Source organism: Phyllostomus hastatus, unplaced genomic scaffold, assembly GCF_019186645.2.
Source record: "Phyllostomus hastatus isolate PE091 unplaced genomic scaffold, TTU_PhHast_1.1 phas_contig_17, whole genome shotgun sequence".
NCBI classification, from domain to species: Eukaryota; Metazoa; Chordata; class Mammalia; order Chiroptera; family Phyllostomidae; genus Phyllostomus; species Phyllostomus hastatus.
This window is the reverse complement of record NW_025333664.1, coordinates 37,506,200-37,521,067: the sequence shown is the minus strand read 5'-3', so window position 1 is coordinate 37,521,067 and position 14,868 is coordinate 37,506,200. Positions and strand designations below refer to the sequence as shown.

The 14,868-nt window shown below is 40.5% G+C and overlaps 1 pseudogene; it reads right to left on the bottom strand.

Annotated features, from left to right (window-relative positions):
• Positions 1 to 292: 292 nt before the first annotated feature.
• On the bottom strand, positions 293 to 9,262 carry LOC123814693 (annotated as a pseudogene).
• Between the last annotated feature and the right edge of the window lie 5,606 nt (positions 9,263 to 14,868).

The following is a 14,868-nucleotide window of genomic DNA, read 5'->3' as shown; positions in this document are numbered from 1 at the left end:
TGTCTCCATCTTGGCAGGAAGTTCAACACAGATTTCTTAAGGTATGCTGATCTGTAAATAGTTTTTCTTTAGTGTTTGGTATCTAATCACTAATTAGGTATATTTCAAACTAGTCTATGTGACCTTGTGTTCCTCTCTTCAGGAACACCAGTAATGCGTTTTGGCCAATAGTTTGAAACAGAAATTATAAATTAATGTAGTGTATAATCCTGATAATATAGAAGGAGTCCCAATTACTTATTTTTTAAAATGTTAATATTACAAATAAACAAAACTACAATTATCCTCAGCTTTATTTCCTGAAAATTCTGTTGTGGTAAATTCTGCTAGTCACAGATCCACATTATGCACAGTTTTGACTCTCTCTTGGCTGGGCTGTAGTCAGTAGAATCTGAAGATATAGCTCCAGAATCTTATATTTGGTGATCAAAAGTGAGCTCTTCTCCAACATTTATGGTTCTCATGGAAAATAATGCTATTCAGGGAAGACAGGTACTGAAGTTATCAAAGAAAACATTGAAAGCTGGGGGATTGGAGTCACAACTATGATTCCCAAAATGAGACACATTTCCATATTGAGTTGCATCCACTGTGAATTCATCAGATTCATAGTCTGTATCAAAAAGATATATGATTCTTTAGTTGTCATATAACTGCCCCTGTTTTTGGCTTCTTCACTTGTGATGACCTTTCCAACATATTCCATTACAACACACATTCCTTTCATCTTCACAGGGTGTTTTACATTCCAGCCACAGCCATTGCTAGTTAGACAGATCTAAAGGGAATGCTGTGCCTTTTTGTACAATCCTGTTGTGACGATCAGGTCCACATTCATATCTTGAGTTGCATTCATAAATAGGGGATTTTAATTCATTGGTGTTTATTATAAGCCTGCTTTATTCAGCTGGGCAGCATTTCTCCAGAAAGCAGTCTGTGCATGAACAACCCAAGGTAGCTTCATTTACTAAGCTAATTCCAGGAGAGGATTTGTATTTATTAATGTAGTAGAAGTCTGAAAGTGGGCCACCTCAACAATATATTCAACAAATATCATTCTTTTATGATTTTTTATTCTGTTGCATTCATGTTGCCATCTCTGCAGAGCTATACTTTGTTTAGCATTCTTTACAATATATTCAGCATTGGCAGATTTCAAAGCTCTGTTATTGTTTAGTTATTGCTTTGCCTTTCTTTACCCAAGATAAATAAGTATTCTTGTCATTGGAGAATTGCCAAACTAGTAATGGGCACTTGAGATTTTGCAAAGGTTCCCAAGTGTTTGTGGAATCTGGCTACCCTTTTCATTTTACAAGATAATATTCAATGTCTTCCTTGCATCTCTGCCTGTGATGGCGTGACACTCTGCCCCTGTCCAGACAACTCAGGAGGGCTGGCGTCAGTCTGAGGGGTGGGAACTCAGAGAGGAGTGCTGTCAGAATGCATCTTAACTGAAAGAGACAGCTCAAAACTCTAGAGTATGAAAGTGAGTAAAATGGAAAACTGTGCCTATTTTACTCAGGTTTTAAAATATTTGTTTGGGCCCAATATTTTGGGCCCTGGCTGGTGTAGCTCAGTGGACTGAGCATCAGCCTATGAACTGAAAGTTGTGGGTTTGATACTAGGTCAGGGCACGTGCCTGGGTTGCATGTGCCAGTCTCTGTTTCTTTCCTTCTCTTTCTCCCTTTGCTCCCCTCTCTAAAAATAAAATCTTAAAAAAAATAAGACAAAATATTTGTTTGGTGAACAATGTTCACTTGAAAATGTAAAAGGTTTCAAACATTTAAACAACTTTAAATGTAAATAAAAATATGTGATGAACCTAAAACCTGGTATAGTATGTTAATTTCTGAATATATATTTTGCATGACTGTAAATACCTGGCATTTTGTTTTTCTGCTCCCCTTTATGTTTGTTATAAACATTTTGACTTATATCATCACATTTTCACATTTAATAATGATTACAATTATTCAATGGTTATGGTTCATTTTCTCCTGTTGTATCTGCACAATTGGCTAAACCATTTTCCCCTCTGCCCTCCCCTGCTCTTTGCTATTATACATTTGCACAGTTATAAAGTAAAGCAACTAATATTTATTAAATGCCTACACTTTAAAGTATAAGACAATCAGACTTTTCACAAATGTTTTTGAAAATAATTTTAAACTTTCTAAGAAAAATTACAAGAACACAAACAACACCCATATAACCTTTAACCAGATTTATCTATTGTTAATATTTTGCCCCATTTTCATTCTCATTCTGTCCATACATTTTTATATTTATGTTCATGTTTATATTTATACATGTAATTTTTCAGAATCATTTGAGAATGAATTGCATACATCATAGGTTTTATCTCTAGCTCAGAGTATATTTTCTTTTCTTTTTTAAAATTTTATTTATTTCTAGAGAGGGGAAGGGAGAGAGAAAGAGAGAAACATCAATGTGTGGTTGCCTCTCACATGGCCCCACTGGGGACCTGGCCTGCAACCCACGCATGTGCCCTGACTGGGAATCGAATCTGCGATGCTTTGGTTCACAGCCTGCGCTCAGTCCACTGAACTGCACTAGCCAGGGCCAGAGTATATTTTCTAAGTATAAAGATATTCTTTTACTTGACTATAGTATAGTCATAAATTTCAGTAAATTTAACATTGATATGATTCTTTTATCAGCTACTGTCCATATTCCAGTTTTGTCAATGGATCTAGTGATGACCTTTATAACATTTTTTCTCCTCCAGTACAGGATTCAGTCTAGGATCAGTGTTGCATTTAGATATTATTCATGTCTCATTAGCTTTGATTGGGAACATTTTTATAGCCTCTCTTTTTCTTTTATAATGTATTTTTAAAGATTTTATTTATTTATTTTTTAGAGAGGGGAAGGGAGGGAGAAAAAGAGAGAAACATCAATGTGTGGTTGCCTCTCATGTGCCCCCCACTGGCAACATGGCCCACAACCCAGGCATGTGCCCTAGACTGGGAATTGAACAGGTGACCCTTTGGTTTGCAGGCTAGCACTCAACCACTGAGCCACACCAGCCAGGAGTCTTTTATAGTATTTTAAAAATATTTTAGAAATTGATTAGAGAGAGAGAGAAACATCAATTTGTTCTATTTATTCATGCATTCATTGGTTACTTCTTGTATGTGCCTTGATGGGGAATCAAACCTACAACCTTGACATATTGGGATGACACTCTAGTCAATTGAACTACCTAGCCAGGGCTTTCTTTTATAATATTAACATTTTTAAAGATTATAGTCCCCTTCTGTTTTTGTTAATAGAATGTTCCCTCTTTTGGGGTTTGTCTGGATGCTTTCTTATGATTAGATTCAGACAGTGCATTCAGGTTATGCAGGAAGAATATAGGATACTGTGTTCTTCTCAGACCAACCAAGAAACTCTTGACAGTGAAGGATGGTACTACCTATACTTATATTGAGGTGAAGGTTTAAACGTGGAATGTCTCCATAAACTGACATGTATGGTGACTGTATTTATGTAAGTGATTATTCCCATTTTATTAGTACTCACAGTGGGAGCAGGTTGGTTAAATCACTTACCAAGACCAGAATTCAACCTCAAGGCTTTTTGACCATAACACCACCCATTTCCCAGTCCCACCCCAAAGTAGTGTCATTCAACTATATTTAGTGCAACTCTTATATATATATGACCACTCATCAGCTCCTGTGAGTTCTATCTCTATACCTATCCTGAATTGAATTATTGCTGAACGCATTCATTCAGCAATAATGTCTTCCTCATGCATATGATCTTTGTTTTAATTCTTTTTTAAAAAAAAAGATTTTATTTTTCAACAGAGGGGAAGGGAGGGAGAAAAAGGGGGAGAGAAACATCAATGTGTGGTTGTCTCGTGCATGCCTCCTACTGGAAACCTGGCCTGCAACCCAGGCATTTCCCCTAGACTGGGAATTGAACTGGCAACCCTTTGGTTCACAGGCCAGCACTCAGTCCATTGAGCCACAGCAGCCACGGCTAATCCCCACAGTGGTGTTGTCATTAGGACTGTTGACAAGTATGCCTGCTCTTGCTCCTTTCAGGCACATGATGGAATTGCATTTCCCAGTGTTCTTAAGTTAAGTGGGGCTGTGTGACTTTGTTTGGCCAACTTTATGTAATTAAGTAGAAACATTATAAGCTGGTTCATCCTCTCACTTTTGTTCTGTGATGACAGTCAATGTTCAAGATTGTGGCTACCCCCACAGTCTGTATGCTGGAGTAAGTATGACATGGAGCAGAGGCCCCAGCTGACCTTAGACAGCTATATATCATAAGTGATAAATCAACCCTCATTGTTTTAAGCCTCAGAGATTAGGGAAGTCTTCATTATTGCAGTATAAAGTAGTCTATACTGCAGTAGTCTATACTAGACTGCTTTATCAGCCTGCCTTTTATTTTTTATTTTAATTTTTTAATCAAGGTAATATATTTTTAAAATCAAATAATACTATAAAGCTTAGTTTTATAATGGAAAAGATTTGTCTTCTGTCCTATTCCTCTTCTCCCTGCTCTTATCTATCCCTCTGTACTCTCAGAACTAATCACTTTTAGCCCTGGGTGTTTAATTATATATTAAATATTAAATATTCTGGACAAAAAAATGACCCAAATGAAAGAACAGATCAAAGCTTCAGAAAAAAATACAACTAAGTGATGAAGATATAGCCAACCTATCAGATGCACAATTAAAAACACTGGTAATCAGGATGCTCACAGAAATGATTGAGTATGGTCGCAAAATAGAGGAAAAAGTGAAGGCTATGAAAAGTAAAATAAAGGAAAATGTACAAGGAACCAACAGTGAAGGGAAGGAAACCGGGACTCAAATCAATGGTTTAGTCTAGAAAGAAGAAAACAACATTCAACCAGAACAGAATGAAGAAACAAGAATTCAGAAAAAATGAGGAGAGGCTTAGGAACCTCTGGGACAACCTTAAACATTCCAACATCCGAATCATAGGGGTGCCTGAAGGAGAAGAGGAGGAGCAAGAAATTAAAAACTTATTTGAACAAATAATGAAGGAAAACTTCCCCAACCTGGCAAAGGAAATAGACTTCCAGGAAGTCCAGAAGGCTTAGAGAGTGCCAAAGAAGTTGGACTCAAGAAAGCACACACAAATGCACATCATCATTACATTACCCAAGATTAAAGATAGGGAGAGACTCTTAGAAGCAGCAAGAGAAAAGGAGAGTTACCTACAAAGGAATTCCCAATAGACTATCAGCTGATTTCTCAAAAGAAACCTCACAGGCAAGGAGGGGCTGGAAAGAAGTATTCTAAGTCATGAAAGGCAAGGACATATATGTAAGATTACTCTGTGCAGCATAGTGATCATTTAGAATGGAAGGGCAGATAAAGTGCTTCCCAGGTAACGTTGAGTTATAGGAGTTCATCACCACCAAGCCTTTATTATATGAAATGATAAAGGGACTTTTCTAAGAAAAAGAATAAGACCAAAACTATGAACAGTAAAATGACAACAAACTCACAACTATCAACAACCAAACCTAAAAAACAAAACCAAAAATTAACTAAGCAAACAATTGAACAGGAACAAAATCACAGAAATGGAGATCACATGGAGAGTTATCAGCATGGAAGAGGGGGGAATGGGGGAAGAGGTACAGGGAATAAGTAGCATAAATGGTAGGTAGAAAATAGACAGGGTGAGGTTAGGAATAGTATAGGAAATGTAGAATCCAAAGAACTTATATGTACAACCCATGAACATGAACTAAGGGAGAGGGAAATGTTGGTGGGAAAGGGTGTGAAGGGCAGAGGGGAATAAACGGGGGAATGGGACAACCATAATAGCATAGTCAATAAAATATATTTAAAGAATAAATAAATTGGCAGTCATAAATAAATAAATATTAAATGCTCTATAATTTTATATTCTGTACTAAGATAATACTGTTATTTCTTGGTTTATCTCATATAGACATTATGAATTATCTTTCTGCTATGAAACATGAAGAATTAATCCTTTTACAAGTATACCCTTCTCACTACCATCCCCTTTCTCCTAATTATTCATATCATCATTTTTGATAAAACAGTAATTAGTGTTTCATCAACAGGACCATGTCTACATAGTTTTTGTATTGAGTCAAGCAGAACACTTTGCTTATATTGTATTTCTTCCTCATTTGTTTTGTTTTTCCTGGAATTAATAATTGCCTTGTTTTTTGTTTGCTTATTTGTTTATGGCACTCATTAATCTCCTCAAGCTTACTAAGAGAAATATATAACCTACCTCAGTACTCATTTCTACATGTTAAAATACACCAGTTCATTTGTCATTTTATTTTTTTCTTTAGAGCCTTAGATTAGAAGAAAGTATTACTATCCAATGGATCCACATACCATAAGATAAATTTCAATAACTGGTATAACTTCACATGTATCCTAGATCCATCATTTTTATTTTGCAGTTTCAGTGAGATATAATTGATATGTATTACTGTATAGGTTAAGGTATACAGCATAATAATCTGACTTACATTTATTGTGGCACGATGACTCTAATATGTTTCATTAACATCCATCATTTTATATTGATGCAAAAAATTATTTTTTGTGATGAGAAATCTTAGGATCTACTCTCCATTCCATTTAAAAGTGGATAATGCCACAGTAATAGCAGCAGGACACTTTACCTACTACTAACTTGTATATGCATCACAAATGCCCAGATGTTGCCTTCAAAATCAGTTCTTTACCTACAGAAAATGGGCCTCCTTTGATGGAAGTTGATTACATGTGTTGGGGCATGAAAAAAGCACATGTGCCTAATATAGTTTATTTCTAACAGGCAAGGATTAGAACATTAGAGGCATTGCTAGAAGAACAAATGAAGTGGGACTTCAACTGTCCACATTGGAATAACACACACATAAAGTAATTAGAGTGAAGATAATGTTTAATTAAAACAAGCGAAGCCCTGGCCAGGTGGCTTGGTTGAAGCATTGTTCCATACACCAAAATGTTGCAGGTTCGATCCCCAGTCAGAATGCATAGTGGAGGCAACTGATTGATTTTTCTCTCTCACATTGATGTTTCTCTCTCCCTCCTTCTCTCTCTCTAAAATGAATAAACATGTCCTTGGGTGAGAACAAGAAAAAAGGAGAGCCCATAAAACACTATTTATGATATTAATTAGAAGGCAATTTACACAAAGGCATTCTAAAAATATTTATAAAACAGAATGATTATAGATGAAGTTTAATATTTATTGATCTTAAGATGGAAAATATTAATGTATATGGATATTTTGTTTCTTCTGTGAAGCTTGTGGAAATGTACAGTGCATGGATCTGTACCTGTTTCTATCTCTATTTCTATCTGTTTAAACAGGAAAAATTGAGTCCAGGAAATGCAGGAACCATGTAAAGAGTTGGTGGAACAATGAGCATGTTGTAGGAGCTGTTGTAGGAGCTGCTGTGGATACCGACTACATCACTGAACACTGACCATTTCCATGCTTTCTGGCCCCTTCTCCCACTACCAGCAGCTGTGTCTCTGTCAGGGCTTCATCTGGTCATCGGAGTTCATGGGTAACCTGCTCTGCAAGCTGGAAGTGCCCCTTCCTTCTCTTGGGTGGAGTGGCTCTAAGGTGCCAGCTGTAAGCTATCTGCCAGAGTCTCCACAATTAAACCACACTCCACCACCATGGAAAGTTTCATGTTATTGTAACAGGGTGCAGCCAAGGGGGAACTCCAAGTAGGGATTTCATATGGGGTCCAGAACTTTGGGTGTTCAGGAAATATTAGAGAAATATATATATATGATGTCCTCACCCCCACAAGTCTGAGCTGGGGGATGGGACACATGGAGCAGAGCCATTCAGAGCTGTTTTGTATAGCAACAGCTTTGTACCTAATCTCTGGTATGGTCATTTAACATATTTATAACCTTTAACTGGTTTCATAGATATAGCTGTGGCCATGCTTTGAGCCAGGGGGATGGAAGTGACTTCCACTTAAGATATAACTGGGAGGCAACTCCCCCTGGTTACAGAGCCTGCGTGAGAGCTTGGAGATGATTGGCTCCATGCCATGGGGCCACACCTGCCCAGACTGACTATGGCAGCCCAGTAAAGCTAGAAGAATAGAGGAATGCTGGCAGCTGTAACTGATTGTAGGAGGATTTGGAAATGGGGCTGCAGAGGAAGATTGGTGCAGGGATTTAAACCCAGCCATGGCAGCCATACGAGGGGAGAACCACATGGCTTTCGCGGAGTAGGGACCCCATGGCTTTGGGGTGGTCCCTTTTGCCATGCAGCTTAGGGAGCAGGAGAGACTTTGAAAGGGGGACTCTTGCTGGTGGGCCATGAAGAGGTACCACATGACTTTGGATTAACTGGAGATCGTGGCGGTGATATAGATGATGGTGCTGGGAGCCTGAATCACGGACTTGTACTTCTTTTCCTGAGATATGGTACCCCAGACTGGGCAGAGGGAGAAGGAAGGGCTGTGTGTGTTTGTGAGTATTCTAAAGAACTTTAGTATTTTAATGAAGACATTAAGTCATTACTCTAAGTCTGTATAACTTTTAAATAAATCATTCCTTTCCTTTTCACCAATCTCTGGCACTGAGAGACATCTTTCCCCTAGTGGCAGGCAAAGTGAACCTACTATGGGGTGGGGGACTCCAGGAGAAAAAGGCGGGGGTCCTTTTGGTAATAGTATATTGTACATCCTCCTCCCCCCAGGTCTGTTCTGTAACATTATCACAAATTCTGCTTTCCCTTTCTCTTTCCCTCCCACCTCCCTACAGGGCCTTTATGGCACCACCTCCCAAATAAATCATTTACCCATTAAGTCTTGTCTCAGGGTCTGCATTGGGAGAACCCAAATGAAGATAACCAAGTAGAAAGGAAATCCAGCTGTGACAGACAAGAGCTAACTGCACCAACTTAGTATCTTTTCTCATAGGAAATAAAACCCCTATTAATTATAGTAAAATTCTCATAAGAAATATTTATGCTTTTAATAGCATCAACAGATGGGGACAAAATATTGTGATTAGCATCATTATCCTTATATAGGACAATGTAAGTTATACAAATGTGTATTTTTGAGGAAAAACATTTTCAAAAACAAAAATGTAAGTAAAAAAGAGATTATAAGTCATATGATATAACAAGTAAAACTTTATTTTAAGATGGGTCTTAGTTTGATGATTAATGGCTTGGTTTTGAATTACCTTGGACCACACAGCCATGTTCCATGTTAACCCAAAAGCCGAGCAGTAAGCATTTCAAATTCAACATCTGAACGCAGACCTTTTTCTCTGAAGTCATTCAGTTTCTTTGGAAAATTATCCCAAATCTGCCTGCAGAATATGTGCCAGGTAACCAGGGAGTAAAGTGGTGAATGGGCCGTGGGGGAGCATACAGCTCAGTCTTTCTTGTGCATCTTCTTCCATAAGTCCTTGTTTCAATATGGCCTTATCCTACCCTTGGCTGTGTCTGGTAAACTTAAACTCAAGACATCTCTTGTTTGATTTCACTGGGAAATATGTCCAGGACTCTGGTCATGATGGGGGTTTGGTTTAGTTGCTGGCTTTCTGAGGATGCAGTAGGAGATTAAATTCTAACTGCTTTTTATGCAGATTTCTGTCAACCCTCTGGAGTTTCAGCTCTACCCTTTATCCACACCTTCAGACATATCTGGTACATCTAATTCCTAAGCTTCTCTGAGAAGCTTGCATGAGTCAGCTTGTTTTTCTTTTCCATGCCTCTCTGCAGACTCTTAGGTTCAGCTTTCTTCATTCTGCCAGTAGCCACTACTCTGTCAATGCTCAGCCTTTCAAAATATGTTGACATATTTTGTGCACTGTGATGTTTTTTGTGGAAAATTTCCTGAGGTGTACTGAAACTAACCTCCAAAGGAGGACATGTAAAGATGTTGGTGATGATGAGAATGGCACCAGGTGTTAGACTGGTAGTGTCAGACCAGACCTCGGTTCAGCAACTTCAGTACTTGAGTTCTGGCTAGAAAAGAATACAGAGACAAGACTCAAACTGTAAGAGAAAGTTTATTTAGAAAGTCACAGAGGTAGAAGAAGTGCGTGTTAGAAGAAATGGGTTTAAGAAACAAGTTACAGAAGCAAGGAAGGGTCTTCAGAGCTTAGGAGAGAGGAGGGTACAGGTAAAGTGCCAGGAGGAAAAAGAGGGTGAGAGTAAGAGGTGGAGAAAGGTGTGGGTATTCTCCCGGGAGGGGGAGCAATCTGGGTCCTATATCCTAAGCACTTTTAATACTGAAGATTTTATGGGTGGTCCCAGAGAAGGATCTCAATAGAATATTCATCAATTTTCCAGGTGTGTCATTTCAGGATCATGGACTCCATTTATTACAATAGACAGTCAGTGGGAGTACTGGAGAGTCTCTCTCATTGGCCAAAATGGTGGCAGGGGAGATTCTTACACTGGGAACACCAAGAGTTAGAAAGATGAATGGACAGGACCTGAGCATGCCAAAAGCTAGCAAAATAATTGGATAGGAAAACAGTCCTCCCCTCTCTATCCCTATAATAATGGCAGGCTTTAGCAGGAAGGGTATATGGTCTCTGAGATGGGAGTCCACCATTCTCTCAGGTCATGTGGCACCTGAATAAAACCTCTTCCTTTTGCACCAGCACCTGCCTCACCAGTTTGGTTTTTGTTGCAGCATGCAGCCAAATCTGCATTTTTGTTTGTTTGTTTTGGGGTTTTGTTTTTTTAATAACAGATTTTAGGTGACTCTGCTGGGAAAGTGTGGACTTTGCAAAATCCCAGAGGGTCCAGGCTCAGGTCTCAGCAGCCTTTGGCAGGCTGACCCCCAGAGAGGGACTGTGGGGACTTCCCAGGAGGTGCTGAGAGCTTTCTTGGGGAATATCCCTGCGTCCCTTCTCAAGATGTCAGCTGTCTGAAATGCTTGGCTGGTGAACAGAAACAGTTTCCCAGAAGCAGACAGACTCCAAGACTGTGTAAGTCAAATAGGCATGCACACCAGAAGTCCTCTATCCCTGCCACTTGGGCTGTGTGCCACTTGGGCTGTGTGCCACTTGGGTCTAGTTAGTATTATTTGAGGTACTAGTTGGCAGGCTATCCCTGCTGCTTGGGCTTCATGACACTTGGGATTAATGTCACTGGGACTTTGTGCCACTTGGGTCCTGTTAGGACCATTTGTGGTACTGGTTGGTAGGCTCTTCTTGCCACCTGGACTTTGTGCCATTTGAGCTTCATGCCATTTGGGTCCAGTTAGGATTGTTTCCATATTGGTTGAAGGACATAAGACTCTAAGATTTGCTTGTGAGTACTCATTTGGAATAAGGGAATTATGGATCCATAATCCTTAAAACAAATTATGGATTTGTTTATATGTTCCCATTTTGTCTGGGGTCTTGCTATGGTTATGGTTTTGGGTTTGTGCTTTTGTGCTATTAGGGTTTGTTCTGTTTTGACTTTTCAAGGGAGCCCACTGAGCTGAATTTTAGCTGAGTGGTCCATGTATAGCTATGATCCAATGACTAAGAAGAAATTGGTTTTCTCTTGTAACGCTGGTTAGTCTATGTATACTTTAGACTATGGGGGAAAATACCCCTTAAATGATTCCCTAAATTATTGCACCATCATACAGTTGAAATTGTTTTGCCAATGCTCAGGGAAATGGGACAAAATCCCTTATGTCCAGGATCTACGTCCTCACACAATAAACATCCTGTAAAGAAAGGGAGTGACCTATCATGCAGAAAAGGGAATTGGTTTCAAAACCCTTCCCTGTTAGTAAGACACAGGAAGAAAAAGAAAATGAGGAAATGACTCTCTTTAATTCCCTGAACCTGGGGCACCCAGGATTGGCATCAGAAAAATTTTCCCCACCACCACTCTTGCTGCTAGGTTCCCTGAAATAGGGCCCAAAGGGGTGACAGCTCCACCCTTGTGTGATAAAACACAAGGGGTCTCCCCCTTAAAGACCCAGCAGGGCATCCAATTTGGCCAAGGAGCATCCCTATCTGGAATAGGACAATTCCATTTGAGTCAATATCCTGTAAGTGGAATAAAATAGGAAGGCCAGCCTGCTGGCTATTATTGGGCCCGTACTCCATTTTCCACTTCAGATTTACAGAATTGGAAGAATTCCAACCCCTCATATAGAAAGAATGCTCAGAAAATAGCAGATCTTATCACCTCCACTTTTGCCACTCATTATCCAAACTGGGCAGAAGTACAGGCTCTCTTTAACATCCTGCTAATGGTAGATGAAAGGCAGCTAATTATAAATAAAGCTAATGAAGAGGATTATTGTGATGTGGACTCTGGTCCACACTGTCCATGATATTGTGGCTGAGATGAGACAAATTCACATGGACTACCGAGTCCTGTGGAGGAAAAGGGATGGCACAGCCACTCTCTCGAGGGGAGAGCACCCTGACACTTGTCTTCATGGGCTTTTATTGGCTTTAATTTGCATAGGAATACAGAGCATATATGGAAATCTCATCAATCATTGTCAGGCAGTAATGATCAAATAGATAACATTCAAAGAACTCTGAGGGCCTATTTTGAGTCAGGGTCAAATAGCTAAAGGGCCATAAAACTTTGGGGTAACAAACTCATTTTGTGCTTGGACCCTTATCATTTAAATTGAGGGCATTGGCAAAGCAGGTTTCACAGGATTTTATGCATTCTTTCTTAGGCCTGATCGCCCCAGGGAACCCACCCTTTCCAGCACAGGGCTGCACCCACCTCCAGTATTGTTTCAGGTTTAAGTTGGGCAGGGGAAGTAAGGCAGCCAAGAGATTAGGGGACTTCTTGCAGACAGAATGAGGATTTAGGCTATTTTAAAGCTGAGGGATGAGGATCCATCACCCGTTTTCTCCGTACCCCCAGCCCCCAGTCCTTCCCTGAGGGCCCCTCATGACCATGCCTGTCTTAGGCCATCCCTCCCTAGAGGAATCTTAGCCGTCATTAGCTAACCAGGCATGCACTGGGGGCCAGGCATGGTAAAGTAAAGTTGGCAGAGGTGGTGCTCCTGCCAGGGAGATAAGCTTTGTCTCTTTAGTGGCTTAGGGTCCCAAGGTCTCTCACTCAGCCTTAGCCATGGGGGGGGGGGGGTAGCTTCTTTTTTTTTTAATCTTTTTTTTTAGATTTTATTTATTTATTTCTAGAGAGGGAAGGGAGGGAGATAGATAGAGAGAGAGAGAAACATCAATGTGCAGTTGCTGGGGGTCATGGCCTGCAACCCAGGCATGTACCCTGACTGGGAATTGAACCTGCAGCACTTTGGTTCACAGCCTGCGCTCAATCCACTGAGCTACGTCAGCCAGGGTGGGCTATAGCTTCTGAAACCAGGTAGGGTGGTTCCCATCATCATTGCCTCCATCAAGAGAACCACAGTGGACCCTGGCTGGTGTGGCTCAGTAGATTGAGTGCCAGCCTGTGAACCAAAGGGTCACTGTTTCAATTCTGAGTCAGGGCACATACCTGGGGCTGTGGGCCAAGTCCCCAGTATGGAGACATATGAGTGGCAACCACACATGGATATTTTTCTCCCTCTTTTTCTTCCTCCCTGCCCCTCTTTCTGAAAATAAATTAAAGTCATTTAAAAAAGAGAGAATCCCAATGTGACCCCAAACTAGCTAGGGCAATTCCCTTGACAGAGCACAACAGGGACCCAAATAACAGTGACCTAGCCTCTCTAGAACATTACAAAAGGTGCATAGTGAAAGGCCTTAATAAAGGGGGTAACTAAACACAAGAGCCTGAATATGATATGTGGTGTTCAACAGAAACCAGACAGACTCTTCTGAATTTTTAGAAAGGATCTATTAGCCTTAGCAAAAGCACACTGATGGCACCCACAGGCACCAGAAAATGTCCAGATGGTACATATGACTTTTATTGGGCTGAGTGCCCTGAATATCAGAAGGAAGCTCCAACATTTAGACAGCACTGGGGATGAATCCCCTCCCAGTTGGTATACATAGTATGTAAAGTTTACCATGGCCAGGAAACAAGGAAATTAAAGCAGGCCACCATTTTCTTAAAGACAGTGTGCAGAAACCAGAAGAAGAGGTGGGACCCAAAAGGAAAAGGGAAAGACCCACTAGGTGTCAATCAGTGCACCTATTACGAAGAGAAAGCCCTTTGGAGAAAGGATTGCTTGGGCCTCAAAACAAAAATAAAAAGGATAGAAATCCTTGCCAAGAAAAGTTAGAAAGGAATAACAAATATGATGACAAATGAGGAGGCACAGGGGCTCCCCTAGACACCTCCTCACCCACTGCTATAGGAGCCCCAGGTACAAATGACAGTGGAGAATAAGCTAATTGACTCCCTCATAAATACAGGAGTGACATACTCAGTGCTAAATACAATACTAACCAAATGAAGTTCAGCTGCAGTGATGGTTAATGGAGTGACTGACCAAAACCAGGCATTCCTGTAACTCCTAAAGTGCTGGCTTGGGGATCAAAAATTTACTACATGCGCACTTCCAGCAAGATGGAGGCATAGATGGATGCACCGTACCTCCACGCACAACCAAGATTAGAACAACAACAATTTAGAGACAGAATAACACCCAGAACTGATAGAGAATTTATCTGGATGGAAGTCGGACAACCAAGAAGTTGAAGTAGACCCATTTATCCAGACTGGTAGGAGGGGCGGAGACGAGCAGCTGGGTGCGGGGTCCTGGTGTGGAGAACAGGGAGAGTTGGGCACATAAGGCAACCAGGAGCGCGTAAGGCATCTGGGGTGCACAAGATCGCAGCTGGCGGACCCAGTGAGGCGGTGACTGTGGACCAGGGCAGAGTGTGCAACCCAGGATCCCAGAGAAGGC